The following is a 7,257-nucleotide window of genomic DNA, read 5'->3' on the forward strand; positions in this document are numbered from 1 at the left end:
GAGGGAGTTTTCTTATGGAAGTTGAACCTAATCCTGCTCTCAACGAGGCATGTCAAAATGGCAAAAGCCTCTCTTGTTGATTTCTGCTCTGGTTGTATACTGTTTTGTTCAGTTTGTTCAGTAAACGTTCACCTGGATTTTCTCTCCAGACTACGTGTGTTTTATTCACGTCTCTGCTAACAACCCTGTTGGCATCTGTCTGTCTTGAGAGATGATGGAGTGCGCCTCAGGAGTGAAGTCAAACAGCTGGAGAATCACAGTGCCTGCTGCCTCCCATGTTGTTGTTTTGCTGTGATAGCAGCACTGAACTGACCTCTCCAAGGAGCAAGCCTGGGAACTGTATATGAAGTTCTTGGGCTGCCCAGACAACAAGATCCACCTTTCGGAAGTTGCTGGAAGGAGGAGTACAACAAGGCACCATCCAACCATCTACTCTGGATTTGTGTAGGGTTTACTCCTTAGTGTTTTCTTCTCCCGAAGATGTCCTGCAAGGCATCGGGTACAGAATTTTCCTCAGGGTTTACTCCTGAGGTCTTTCTCATGAATGAGTATAGCTACAAGGCAGCAGAGGTTTAGGTTCATGATGGTTGGATTCACTACTGGTCTTGTCCACTGAATCCACTGGAGCCTATTTTTGCATTCAGGGGAAGTTTTGCATTCACTGAGGGTTTAGGACCCAACGGCTACTCTCAATTGGTTTAGCCAGCCAGTCAAAGCCATTCCCAGCGTGTGGCCACTGTCACATGCTAGCAGCTTCTAGGAACCACAGGTGAGAGCTGAGTGCAGGGTGTGACGCAAAGGTGGGCAAACTAGCCCAAAAGGAGCACGACATGTCATCTACCAGAGGTACTACCCCTCCTCTAACACCCCATAACTCTTACTAACAATAGTAACAATTGTTATGGATGTTTCTCAAAGTGAAAACTGCCAAACGTACATCCTATATCATCATCATCATCATCATCGTTAAATTGCTCAATCTTCACCCTGAGATCTCGGGGAGGGTTACAGCACTTTAAAATACATCACTAAAAAGAATTTAGAACAACTTAAAATTACAAAACTAGAATAGGCCGTGTGTGTGTGTGTGCGCGCGCATTAGCATTTCTTGTGCAAATGGGCAATGAAAGTCCAAACTACTATCTGTGAAGGCTAATCCTGTGGATTTGCTTGTACAAAAACAGGAACTACTTCAGACTTTTCATGAACCAAAAGATAGGAGTGAGGGTGTGTGTGGAAGGGAAAGATGATGAGTCATTTTTCAGTGTTTTCAACAACATGGACAATTCTTCCTGCAATGCAACAAGGTATTGGTTCACTTTTTGTATCATTATTAATACAGGATCCATTATGAAATGTGATGAGCCATAATTTTTCAAGCTGATTTACAGCATTACTACAGTGGTACCTCAGGTTACAGACGCTTCAGGTTACAGATTCCGCTAACCCAGAAATAGTACCTTGGGTTAAGAACTTTGCTTCAGGATGAGAACAGAAACTGTGTGGCAGTGGCGTGGCAGCAGCGGGAGGCCCCATTAGCTAAAGTGGTACCTCAGGTTAAGAACAGTTTCAGGTTAAGAACGGACCTCCGGAACGAATTAAGTTCTTAACCTGAGGTACCACTGTATTAACTTGCTTCCCAATACCAGATAGCAAACCTACCTACCTCCACACACATACATATATTTTCACCATTCTCAAGGTCATATTAAAATAGAGTTTGCTCTAAATTCATATACTGATACACACTCACCCACACACCCACACACCCCAAATTGTCCTCATGACAAACACAAGAAGTTGACATGCATTTGCCAGAAAACCCCTTTGGGGTTCTACTTCAGCCTGGCTACCTCTTTACAGAAACCTATTTTAAAGTGACACAGATAAACTGAGACCATTTCAGTGTAGACCAACTGCATTTGTTCAAGGGGCAAGAATAGAGGGCGGAGAGTGAAAACACTCCCTTATCCATGAACACAACGATTATTTACCACAGATGAGATGATTTTCGCAGGCAGTTTAGTTTCCATCCATTTGGTAGGCACACATCTTTCAAACAGCAAAAAGTTATCAACTGCTAAGCTTTCCTATTAAGCTCTGTGAGGAAACAGGAAAACTCCATACCTTACAAGTGACACCCTCAGGATCCTTCTTTAAAACACAACAATTTTGTCAGAAGTTTTGTTTCTTTGCAGCCAGATAGCCCCTGCCACAGGCACTCCTATTCTGTATGATGGCTTGGCAGGGACAAGGAGCCAGCCCCTTCCTGCAGATTGCACCAACGAAGAGAAAACAAGGGAGGCACATGTCACTATCAGCACATGCCCTTTGTGACTCAATTAACCTTGACATTTGTGTTCTGAAAAACATGCAATGTGGGAAGCTCTACGCACTATATTGCCCAGTCAGGCAATAGGTAACACACACAAAAAAGTCAAGAGATAGCAATATATGACTTTCAAAAAAAGATGTCCTTTCAAACAACCTAGTATGTTTACAGACTAGAGTTTATCGCGGAATTGGTGCAACTCAAGCATGGAAGTTTTTTATATATATATACTGTCCACATGATATCATTGCCATCAAAATCCCATTCTGGAGTCACATGCTCATGGGCTCTTTTGGTCATGTGTCATGAAAACCATGATGACTTCTTAACCAGACTAATTACTCAGGACAAAACATGGGTCCATCATTATGACTCAGAGACTAAATCCCAGTCCAAACAATGGAAGAACTCTACCTCACCACCTCCAAAGTAGGCACGTATCTAACTGTCAGTGGGCAAGGTCATGCTCGTGGTCTTTTGGGAGCAGCGCGGAGTATTGATGATCGATTTCCTGGCAAAGGGTACTGCAATTACCGGGACATACTACGCTTCACTTCTGCAGAAACTGCGGAAGGCCATCAAAATTGAGAGGCGTGGTATGCTGACCAAAGGTGTTCATGGTCCTGTGGCTATGAAATCCTTCCTGACCCCCCTTATTCCCCCAACCTCACACCATCGGACTTCCACCTCATTCCAACCATGAAGTTATTTTTGAAGGGCAAGCTTTTTCAAGACAATAAAATGCTTATTTCAGAGGTCAAGTTGTGGCTTCTGACGCAACCTGCCGACTTCTACAGACGAGGTCTCCACAGCTGCATAAAGCAATGGGAGAAGTGTTGGGCTTTTGCTGGTAGCTATGTAGAGAAGGACTAATAACTGTGCCCAGTTTCGTTTGTCTCAGTCCATGGGAAGAACGTCAGGGGAAATCTTTAATGAACACCCCTTGTATATGGGGCTTCCTTCTGAGTAGACATGTCTAGGATTTTGTTGTTCACGTTTCAGAAAAATAGCCTGCCTCTTCACACTGCTCTAGCTTTTACGTATTCTGACAGGCTCCTGGCACCAGGCAGACAAAAGTGATTAGCTGTCTCAACAGATTAAAATGTAAATTCTATCAAAGAAAACAACATACCAAAAATAAAATGCTTCTGTATAATCTGAGTGATTAAATGTTACTTGTTTCAAAACTAATGTTTCTGTCACTTTCAATTACAGCTTTTGGGGCCTTTATTCCACATCATTTAATCTCTGTGAACTACTTCCTTGCTTCATTTTCTTATATAAACCTGTATACTTAGCACAAAATAAAGGACTCACAACTATAAAAAAAACTTCCTCATTTCTCATTTAGAACAGATTTGTAACCAGATCTGTAAGTCAGCATCCCACAAGGCCTATAAGAGATGATAAAAGGAAGAAAGGAACACTATCAAATACAGCCCAGCTCAGCTGGCTTTGCAACAGCCAAGTGGGAGAAATTAACCATTGGCAATAGAGGGAAAATGCAAAGGCATATGACAGCTGGTTTTCTGTACACAGGAAACAGCCTTATATCTGTTTTCTAAATATAGATCAATAAAACATTGGAAGCTTCCTTATTTGTCCATCTAGCCCAGTATTCACAATTTCAAAGTGCATAATGAGAACACAAAACAAACAAGAACACAAACAATCCAATAAAAACCCCTCCCACAACACATTTAAAAGGCCATAGAATCAGCCAAAGACCTGGTTATAGAGAAAGATTTTCGCCAGCCACCTAAAGATATGTAATGAAGGCACCGGACGAGCCTCCCTGGGGAGAGCATTCCACAAACAGGGAGCCTCCACAAAAAGCCCCTTCCTGTGGGACACCTTTCATGACTCTCCCCAAATCCGATAAGGAAGACAGATGGCCTAAAAAGCTCTCTGCCTTGCGCAAGACCCACTCAGCACCATCTTTGGAGAAGTAGGGATGATCACATGGGGCTGTTCTAGAGACAACGGAGTGTGCTTCTGGGGACGAAGAAGCTGCCTTAGCAGCACTGAAGTGAACTCCCCAGGGCATAGGCCTGGGCAATGTGTATGGAGGTCCTGGGATGCCCAGACAACAAGACCCAGCTCTTTGCTTCACTGAGGAAAGTATAGCAATATATCTGGCACCAGCTTGGCTTCAGGGCTTGCCAGAAGGAAACGTACAAGACTCCATCCAGCCATTATAGGGATTCCACTCCAGATTTGTGTAGGGTTTACTCCTTAGCCTTTACTTCTCCTGAAGGTATTCCACAAGACAGCAGAGGTTTACGAGCAGAATTTTCTTTTTCTTAGATGGGCTACCTTCCCAGGTTGGATGAGCCCCATCTGCCCCTTACTTTCCTCTACAGCATGTGCAATAACTGCCTTCTTGACTGTTGGACCCACTCTTGGTTTCATCTGCCCATTCCACTGGAGCCTTTCTTCACATGCAGGGGAAGTCCCTAACTCACCAAGAGTTTGACGACCATCAGCTACCCTCACCTGGTTTAGCCGGCCAGTCAAAGCCATTTCCCGGGTGTTGCTGCTGTCGCATGCCGACCTGCTGTATCTATACACTCATGGAAGTTATGGCAAAAAAACATTCTGACAAAAACCTTTATTGATCAGCTTTAGCTTCTACACTCAAAATGAGGCCTATTTTTTATTGATCCATATGTTTCAGAGATGTTGACCTTCACTTGGTTTAAAGATCACTTAATGGAACACCCACTAAGAAACTCCTCTATCATCCTCTCACCGACTCTGAAACATTTTGTTTGAGTAGTGAGCGCCCTTTAATATTTGAACATTTTCCTAAATAATTCATATCAATGCTTTTCAATATTTATACTAATGATCAGACCATTTCCAAACACACCTGAAAGTTCACCTACGGAGGTGGCTTTGCATTCCTGCAGAGAGTTGTGGATTCAGCTCAGTGAGTAGGTCGATACAGGCATTCAGGTAAGAGGGAAGCAGCCCATTTAGATGCAGGGTCTGTTGAATGGAGTGCGTGTGTGTGTGTGTGTGTGTGTGTGTGTGTGTAGTTCAGACTTCCAAATTTCACTACATGAATTTATATCCCCGAGTTTCCTAGGGGGAAAAGCTTAATAAAACACACAACAACTTGAAGAATTGCACATACTATGCTCTGAGAGGGCGATCAGATCTCCATAGCCTGGGCCATCTAACCCATAGGCGCTAGGGGTGTGGGGCACCCGGGCACTGGGCTCTCAGGGGCGCCAGGCCGAGAGTCCGGGGCACAAGAGTTGAGTCCGGGGAAGAGCCCGCCCGTCAGTCGGAGTGCCGCGGCAGGCTCTTCTGCTGGCACAACGTTCAGACACCTTCCCGTGTTCAAGGCTCTGAGGATGTCCATGTGCAAGTCACTCTCTTCTGATCTATCATCAGTGATAAAGTGGGGAAACCCATAAACTCTTAGAAAAAAACATGGGATACTAATGTGATAGTTAGAACCAGACAAAGTCAGCTATACTTTAGTTATTATTGAAAGCGACGAGAGTTAAATAGTTCCAGAGGGGTAGCCATGCTACAGCAACACCAAAGGTTTTCCCTACAGAATACTGTATTGGGAACTGTAGTTGTTAGATAACCAAGTCTGGGATAGCTCAGTCGGTAGATCATGAGACTTTTAATCTCGGGGTCATGGGTTCGAGCCCCACATTGAGCAAAAGATTGAGCATTGCAGGGGGGTTGGGCTAGATTACCCTTGCACTTCTTTCTAATTCTACAATTTCACGATTCTTTGATTCTAAAAATTCTGTGAGAGTTGTTAGGAGACCCCTATTCCCTCCACACAGCTACAATTCCCAGAGTTCTTTTTCAAGAAGGATGGACTGTTAAACCATTCTGAACATTTTAGTGAAGGCGGTGAAGGTCCTATGTGAGTGTCTGGAGGAGGTTGCAGGATGGATGGCAGCTAAAAGATTGAGGTTGAATCCTGACAAGACAAAAGTACTGTTTTGGGGGGACAGGAGGCGGGCAGGTGTGGAAGACTCCCTGGTCCTGAATGGGGTAACTGAGCCCCTGAAGGAGCAGGAGCGCAGCCTGAGAGTCATTTTGGACTCACAGCTGTCCATGGAGGTGCAGGTTAATTCTGTGTAAAGGGCAGCTGTTTATCAGCTCCACCTGGTATGCAGGCTGAGACCCTACCTGCCTGCAGACTCTCTCGCCAGAGTGGTGCATGCTCTAGTTATCTCTCGCTTGGACTACTGCAATGCATTTTTTGTGGGGCTACCTTTGAAGGTGACCTGGAAACTACAACTAATCCAGAATGTGGCAGCTAGACTGGTGACTGGGAGTGGCCGCCGAGACCACATAACACCGGTCTTGAAACAACCAGTATGTTTCTGAGCACAATTCAAAGTGTTGGTGCTGACCTTTAAAGCCCTAAATGGCCTCGGCCCAGTATACTTGAAGGAGCACCTCTGTCCTCATCATTCTGCCTGGACACTGAGGTCCAGTGCTGAGGACCTTCTGGCAGTTCCCTCGCTGTGAGAAGCCAAGTTACAGGGAACCAGGCAGAGGGCCTTCTCGGTAGTGGCACCTGCCCTGCCCTGTGGAACGCCCCCCCCACCAGATGTCAAAGAGAACAACTACCAGACTTTTAGAAGATATCTGAAGGCAGCCTTGTTTAGGGAAGCTTTTAATGTTTGATGGACTATTGTATTTTAATATTTTGTTGGAAGCCACCCAGAGTGGCTGGAGAAACCCAGCCAGATCAGCGGCGTATAAATAATAAATTATAATTATAATTAATTATAATTATTTAGTTCTGTGATGGGAATAAGGGTCTCCAAACAACTCTCAGCACCCTTAACAAACTACAATTCCCAGGATTCTTTGGGGGAAGTCAGTTTAAGTGGTATGAAACTGCTTTAAATGTGTTGTGCAGTTGGGGCCTAATTTCCCCC

At 44.5% G+C, this 7,257-nt stretch overlaps 1 protein-coding gene across 1 annotated transcript in view; it reads right to left on the bottom strand.

The window, feature by feature from the left end:
- LOC117045442 overlaps window positions 1–2,331 on the bottom strand; it is a 28,277-nt gene extending 25,946 nt beyond the window's left edge. The window contains exon 1 of the mRNA XM_033146493.1: window positions 2,128–2,331. The gene's annotated coding sequence lies outside the window, so the exon portion shown is untranslated. The remainder of the gene's footprint in view (window positions 1–2,127) is intronic.
- Window positions 2,332–7,257: the final 4,926 nt, after the last annotated feature.

Source organism: Lacerta agilis, chromosome 4 (genome assembly GCF_009819535.1).
Source record: "Lacerta agilis isolate rLacAgi1 chromosome 4, rLacAgi1.pri, whole genome shotgun sequence".
Lineage (NCBI taxonomy): Eukaryota > Metazoa > Chordata > Lepidosauria > Squamata > Lacertidae > Lacerta > Lacerta agilis.